This window comes from Phasianus colchicus, chromosome 2 (genome assembly GCF_987193195.1).
Source record: "Phasianus colchicus chromosome 2, bPhaCol1.hap1.1, whole genome shotgun sequence".
Classification (NCBI taxonomy): Eukaryota; Metazoa; Chordata; class Aves; order Galliformes; family Phasianidae; genus Phasianus; species Phasianus colchicus.
Genome location: NC_143437.1, coordinates 50,198,994 through 50,205,899, shown reverse-complemented (window position 1 = coordinate 50,205,899; position 6,906 = coordinate 50,198,994). Strand labels below are relative to the sequence as shown.

At 38.6% G+C, this 6,906-nt stretch overlaps 1 protein-coding gene across 1 annotated transcript in view; it reads right to left on the bottom strand.

Moving 5' to 3' along the window:
- Positions 1-281: 281 nt before the first annotated feature.
- SCAF8 (SR-related CTD associated factor 8) overlaps positions 282-6,906 on the bottom strand; it is a 145,204-nt gene continuing 138,579 nt past the window's right edge. The window contains exon 21 of the mRNA XM_090135633.1: positions 282-361. The gene's annotated coding sequence lies outside the window, so the exon portion shown is untranslated. The remainder of the gene's footprint in view (positions 362-6,906) is intronic.

Genomic DNA, 6,906 nt, shown 5'->3' with positions numbered 1-6,906 from the left:
GGATGGCCTCAATTTTCCTTCCTCAGCACTAGTGTTCAATACTCGTTGACTCTAAACCCTCCAAGGCACCCAGCCAATATGAAATCTAAGTCTCAGGGACTAATACAGAATTTAACCTGGCTGTATCTGTACCTTGGCCTATAACTGTCTCATAATCCAGTTTATTCATTCAAAAATAAGCAAACCAACAAAATATAAACAAACCAACCTTGCATAATTATTTGCTCTCTGCATGCCTTCCTTCTCACTGCATCCTGGAGCAAAAGCACAAGGGTGGGATGTATTCCTAAACACTGCCCTTGTTGCTCAATGAGCTGAAGAATTTTTTGCTGGTAGTCTCTGTTTTCTCAGTGTTGGCAATCTGAAAAACAAAAAACATTTTGTTAACATGTGGATGCCAGGATACATTAGAAACAAGTTCAGTTCTGAACCACTGCCAGCTAAACCATAAACCTCTCACACACAGACAACTCACTCAGAAAGAGCAACTAGAAGCACCTTCACTGAATTCATACATCAGTTCAGCATTCTATGTGTACCACTCATGAGCAGCAGCAAAAAACTTTATAAACCAGCAGTGCAACAAATGTCAACATGTGCCTCAGAGGAATATTTGTTGTAAGGAGGAGATCTGTGCTGCAATAACTCCATTATCCCCACCCAATCCACTTGACCAGGAAAGAGAGCTTGAAACATCAGCATAGTGTCCTTCTACAGCAGAGGCACTGACTGTGAATAGTGCCTACAAAATCCCAGCCATGACCTCATAAAATAGCCATGCTTTAGCTACAAAGATCTATGGAAGGTTGCTCGCAGCAGCCCAGCCATGCTCTTGAGAACAGCACTCTGTTTTTGAGCAGACAGACACAGACTAGCCTGCTGCTCTTCTACCTGCACCACTTGAAAACAGTAAGGCAGAAGATATCACTGATCTACTTGTTTCATATGAGTACACTGGAGATAGTGTCTAACTCAGCTCCCCAAAGCTGGCAAGGAAAACTTCTTGCTCTACAAATTCTGTTGTCTTCATACTGCAAACTGTCAGACTGTATAACAATACTTGCTGTGATGTTTAAATTGGCATGGCTGATTTTCAAGAGCTTCTTCACGGCACACAGCACCTTGTCATAAAAAATATCCTTATTTTTACAACATTTAAACTGACAAACTACAGCACAATTAAAACTAACACAAGAATTTTTTCCTACTTCAAAAGGCAGATTTCACTGACAAGCCAGGTGATAGAATCAGCATATAACAAAACAGACTCTCAATTAAAGCAGTACATGTAAAATAGAAACTAGTGGTTGCTCTTGCATTTAAATGGTCAAGCAGAAAAAAAGAGAGCTACATAGAACTAGATGTTTTCTTTTACTAGATGATAATTTAGTAGGATTAGAGCATGCTCCTACTTTGCAATAGTCTCAAAATGACTTCACTGAAAAACAAAGACCACTAAAATAAAATGCAGACAAAATAGCAAGTAATACAGGCAGCAAAGCCACAATACAAAAAGGACAAATTAACAATGGGTCAGTAAAATAAGGAGTAGTATCAGGCTGTAAGTTACACCCAAAAGGAAACATGAGTAACAAGGCTTAAGTAATATTCTTCTCCACTGTTATCATAAAATCCACTTGCAAATTTCCTTCTACAAAACAGAGAATTGCTCTGCTGTGGGAAGGAGTAGATAGCTATCAACACCAAACATTGAGAGCGCACAACACCAAAATGGCAATGGAGTTCAGGTAACACATTGCTGACCTATGCAGCATGGATGACTTCTGTTGCAAAGCTCATAGTGTTGCTAACATGACTGATGTACTTTTGCCATACTTTGTTTTCCTTCCCCATGAGGTGCTTCTCAAAAGAGGCAGTTCTTCATTAACTATGGTACCTAGCCCCTGACCACCAGCAATTAAAACTCAAAAGATGTAAACAGCAGCTTGTTTTCACCTACTACTATCTTTCCAAAATTCCTGAAATGAGAAGTGCTCTGTCTCTTTCCAGGTTTCAGCTCACAGCAGAGCTGCTTGGGTACATTCCCTTTCCTACCTCAACCCATTTCCATCTCTTCACAGATGGAACTTCTTTACTAATGCTTTGGCAGGAATAGAGAGTACTGCAAGAGCTAGCAGAAGCTAAATGCAAGACTTGTGTCAGTGTGCACACACAATTTCAGCAATGTAGACCTGAACTCTGCACTCTTGTGTAAACCTGATTCTCCTGGATTTTTGTTGGCCCATAGCATTGGAGAAATATAGTTGGCTGTTTGCTAATTACAGCTGTGATGACTTCGTGATACTAAAACTCGTTTATCCAAGGTTTGTAAACGTACAGCCAAAACATTTCAATATGGGTAAAAACTGGAAGAAGTGAGAGTACTGTGTTTATAGCAGGCAGATGGTGTAATACTTTAGATAATGAAAGAATGAACTCATGAGAAAGTAACACAATACCTCCCTACCAGTCAAGCTTTACTCGGAAACTTGTTAAGGTCTACATCCTGTTTCTTGAAGAAAACTTACTGGCCAGGAAGGGCTGGTTTTTCTGAAGTGTTCCCAACACTCCCAGTGAGTTAACTGTCAGGGAGGTCCTAATGTCCGTCCTCAAAATGTCCACCAAATGTTGAAAGAAGTTTACCACTGTCAGCAAAAACTTTGCAGCAATTCTCTGCCAGCTCTGTGGTAGATAGCATTTCCCCATATTTGCAGAGTCCTTAATAATAAGGCTTAATATGAGGAAGCTCCCAATGAAGTGCAGCATGTTGCTGCATACATACAGAGCTTTAGTCATTCAAATATATTTTTATAGTAGGCTAGGGGGAAGAAGGCATTACATCAATGATCTTACAACATTCTTCTTACCTCTTTCATAAAACAAGCCGCTTAATACCACTCATTCTCACCAAAATTTTAGTTAGGATAAAGCACTTCCAAAGGAATCAACATGAAAAAATCTTTCATGCATCAAAAAATAGGTAAAGAAAGGTAACAAAAAGAAAGCAATTAAAAGATAGAATTGCCACACAGAAATAATTCTCACATAAACCTCAAACACATCTCAGAAAGCAGTACAATCCTTCAGTATACTAAAGATGCCAAAACGCGACGCCATAACATGGTAAATACAATGCAAAAGGATCTGCCATTTAGTTAAGGACAGACAAGTAGGCACAGTGGATAATTATTTTTTTTTAACAGAATAATCTGCAGTAAGACAGTAAGCACTATGGTTTTAGAACCAGAGTATGCCATTAATCTTGTATTCACACTTCTGTCTTTCTGCTGTATAAAGAGGAGTAAACAAATATAAATATCAGCAAATGGCTAACTGGTGTGACAGTGAAGATCAGTTATAACAACACTGTAAGCTGCTCCTGCTCACAGAAGAAGAAAAAAACAAAGCAGAAAAAATCTAGCCACTCTAAATGTGCAAATGTACTTAACACAAAACAGTCAATCAGTCACTCCTAATCTTTGAATGATCAACTGGAAAAAAAGTAAAAACACCGCGTTAATATTATTTACCTTTAATTCACTAGTTACACAAAAACCACTGATCTCTGCTGAAAGCTTCTAACTCTCTCAGCAGAAGTTTTAATTAGAAAGATTATCATTGATTAATCCACCTGAGTCACTCTGAAGGCGTGACTGAACAGAGATCATTCCACCTCAGAGAAACGTGCATTAATTACTACTGGATTAAACTGTTTTCCTCCTCATTCAACTTAAAGGGGAAGGAAAAAAAAAAAAAAAAAAAAAAAAAAGAAGAGCAAAAAGCTCCACAACAAGAAAAACCCTTCAGTATTATGCTTCTGAGATATTTTTTATTTTACTTTCCTCTTTAGGAAACTTCGTGCTTTCTTGCCTTGGATTTCATAGCCTTCTTTTTAACTTCATTGCATTTCTGCAAAATAATCAAACGTAGGCTAGGAGATCAATACATATTTGCCAAGCCTTGCCAAAAACGTGTAGCCATGAATCAGACAGAAAGGCCGAGCCATGAAGGATGACAGCGGTGCTGTCATACCACAAATGAAACCAGACATACTCCCACCCAGAAAGTGAGTTTCAGCATCCCACCTAGGGAAACAATCAAGTAGAAAACCTCATTTAAAACTTTCATCATTTTTCCTCAAGCTCTCAGCTCTCACCAAAAGACTTCCAGCCGCATGTTGGCCTACAGCTTGATCCTGAGTCTTTTACCCCTTAAAAAGTGGGTAATAGTTCCTTGACCATATCTGTATACCACAACTCACAGTGACCTTAATTTGGTAGAGCTCACATATCACCTGTCTTTAAGGTCACAATTCTGTCTGCTGATGTTCTGGTAAGCAAGCAAGATTGGCTAAATTTTTTCTTTTCAGGAAAATGCCCTCTTGGCCTCTACACTAACAGAAAACCCCATGGTATGATCTGCCCGCTGACAGTCCTGTCCATAAACCAGGGAGAGGCCATCTCTTTCCCACAAGCCTGCAAGCAGAAAGCTGATTCCCAGATCAGTTCCACCAAATAACCTCTCCCATTCCATTTTCTTTCATCCAGGAAGGTCTCCTGCAAGTGGTGACTCAGCTGTGTGTGCAGGCGCAATCCTTCTTTGGTCACCAGATGACATTAGGAAGATAGGTGTGGGGGAGACTGGACAGCCAGGTCAGGCAGGCCAGAAAGGGAGAGGCAGGGCTTTGTCTTCCACAGCATAAATTGCATGATTCAGATAACCTACGCTTCTGATACTTTGCATTTTTTACCCTCGTACTTACTTTCAAAGCCCAAGCCACCACGCAGGACACACAGCAGGCCTACAAAAGTTCTGGTACATGCACAGAAAGGATTTTTCCATTGGCCTTTGTCAACTCAATACATAATCAATAAGTGGCGTCAGCAAAAGTCAAGTGAGAAAATCTCATTCTATATCAACATGCCATTTTAAGAGCATCTAGAATAAATCCTTTTGTGGGTCACTTTATTCTGTTGCCACTATGTCTGTTGGAGGAGTTTTTTTTCCTGAATTCAATTATTCTGAGGTTATTTTGTAAACAACCTATGGAAAGAAGAAAATTTGCCTATTTTACTGCAAAGGACTGAGGCCCCAACTGCATCCTACTGTGGCTTTTGACAGTCACGGGGCACTCATAGATCAGTTCAGCGATGCAGACTTAAAAAGAAGGCGACTGGAAGCAGACACAGAAATACCAGAATTGAGCCTGATCTATTCACAGACAAATGCAAAGCCATGGTGTACCAGTGCTGACAGAAATCAACCTTCAGAGAGCACAACTGAAGCCCCAATACCAGCTTGGGACTTCAAAACATTTTTGCAGTGGAGCAACTTAAGAATACAAACATTCCTAGTCAGGCAGAGATCAGTCATAAACACTTTCTGAAATGGAGATGAACTCCCTTATTGTGTATTTAAGGCAACTTTGTAAACCAGACCATATCTATATAAAGCAACACTGTGGGCTTAAAGTGACAGTGGCGTTATTCTACCTTGAAGCTCAGACTGAGGACCCAGGAGCAACCCACAAATGGTACTACTATTCAGGAGTGAACCTACAGATATGGGAAGCAAAGAGGGAAAAAAGATGAGCTTGACAGAAACACTCAAGGAGAATCCATTTGTTTTTTAAACCTTATGTTATATTCACTAGAAATCACAAGGAAAACAATTACCAAAAAGAAAAACAATAGTAACAACAGAAAGCTGTTCGTTTCCTAAGCAAAGTTTCGAAAGAAATTAAAACCTCTGAGAGAAAAAAAGAGAAGGTTTCTGTAAAATTCTGCATGAAGCTAACAAAGAAAGACAAATACGGGATATGTAGGAAGGAAAGCCTCAGATTCCCATAATGCTAGTAACATTTCCAATGGGCCATTGCTCACATCTAATGGCAGATACAAAATTTAACAGATTTTGACATTACACTTTACAGACATCGTGTTGTCAGATATACTTGAGAATATATAACTTTTTAAATTTATTTTTAAGTATTCCAGTTCCCCTTTTCTAGCAAACTTATACTTTTTTTTTTTTTTTTTGTATGTTAAATCATACATAAGAAAATAACTTAGTATTTTAATACTGTATTTTCATCAGGACATTCATAACCGATATAAAGTAAGCAAAATGGTGGAACTGACTTAAATATATTAACCTCAAAGACCAAAATTATGTCTTTTTGCTTAAAATAATTGTGAAAAGTGTAGCACATCAGTGCTTAACAGAAACATCAGAATTGTTCCTGCTTACCTCAGCACCTGAACTCCCTGGAAAGTCACCCACCATTAACTCCAACTGTCAGGTAGATAAATGTACTATTCAGCCACTGATTAAATCCTATGTAAGATTTTACAGTGCAGAGGCCTTAAAATACTTAATTGTTTTAGCTTACTCTATAGACCTTATGTTGTTTTTTGTTTTGTTTTGTTTTTTTTCCAAATTAAAAGCATAAAGCTAGCACTTTTGATAACAATTTCACTCAAGTTTTAAATTAAAAGTTTTTTTCTTCCTTTTAAGGAACAAAGCATGTTCCTTAATAGTAAGAAGCAGATCTTACTGAATACCTTACCAGCCTAATAGTGTATCATGACTGCTGCAAGTTGCTGGGACATCCACAGTAACATTCACCTTTGGCTACGTGAAGTGAATCTGAAAGTCAACAAAACGCTATTCTTCATCACTGTTAAGGCAGCAGATTAAAGCAAGGCTGTAAAAACAACCTAGGTGTTTATACTCAGCAAGTGATTATCTATTTGTTACATTCCTGAGCTGTTTCTTAGCCCACTTATTCAGCCAAGACTGAAGGCAATTGCTTCCCTCTCCATATCCACTTCACCCATCCAAATACAAACTCTCCTATCCAGAATAGCTCCTGGTGCCTTTCACTAATCACAACTTTAAAAGGAG